Source organism: Uranotaenia lowii, chromosome 3 (assembly GCF_029784155.1).
Source record: "Uranotaenia lowii strain MFRU-FL chromosome 3, ASM2978415v1, whole genome shotgun sequence".
Taxonomy (NCBI): domain Eukaryota; kingdom Metazoa; phylum Arthropoda; class Insecta; order Diptera; family Culicidae; genus Uranotaenia; species Uranotaenia lowii.
Genome location: NC_073693.1, coordinates 17,615,309 through 17,616,265, shown reverse-complemented (window position 1 = coordinate 17,616,265; position 957 = coordinate 17,615,309).

The window sequence follows — 957 nt, the reverse complement described above, 5'->3', positions numbered from 1 at the left end:
TCATTTTTGTCATTTTTGTCATTTTTGTCATTTTTGTCATTTTTGTCATTTTTGTCATTTTTGTCATTTTTGTCATTTTTGTCATTTTTGTCATTTTTGTCATTTTTGTCATTTTTGTCATTTTTGTCATTTTTGTCATTTTTGTCATTTTTGTCATTTTTGTCATTTTTGTCATTTTTGTCATTTTTGTCATTTTTGTCATTTTTGTCATTTTTGTCATTTTTGTCATTTTTGTCATTTTTGTCATTTTTGTCATTTTTGTCATTTTTGTCATTTTTGTCATTTTTGTCATTTTTGTCATTTTTGTCATTTTTGTCATTTTTGTCATTTTTGTCATTTTTGTCATTTTTGTCATTTTTGTCATTTTTGTCATTTTTGTCATTTTTGTCATTTTTGTCATTTTTGTCATTTTTGTCATTTTTGTCATTTTTGTCATTTTTGTCATTTTTGTCATTTTTGTCATTTTTGTCATTTTTGTCATTTTTGTCATTTTTGTCATTTTTGTCATTTTTGTCATTTTTGTCATTTTTGTCATTTTTGTCATTTTTGTCATTTTTGTCATTTTTGTCATTTTTGTCATTTTTGTCATTTTTGTCATTTTTGTCATTTTTGTCATTTTTGTCATTTTTGTCATTTTTGTCATTTTTGTCATTTTTGTCATTTTTGTCATTTTTGTCATTTTTGTCATTTTTGTCATTTTTGTCATTTTTGTCATTTTTGTCATTTTTGTCATTTTTGTCATTTTTGTCATTTTTGTCATTTTTGTCATTTTTGTCATTTTTGTCATTTTTGTCATTTTTGTCATTTTTGTCATTTTTGTCATTTTTGTCATTTTTGTCATTTTTGTCATTTTTGTCATTTTTGTCATTTTTGTCATTTTTGTCATTTTTGTCATTTTTGTCATTTTTGTCATTTTTGTCATTTTTGTCATTTTTGTCATTTTTGTCATTTTTGTCA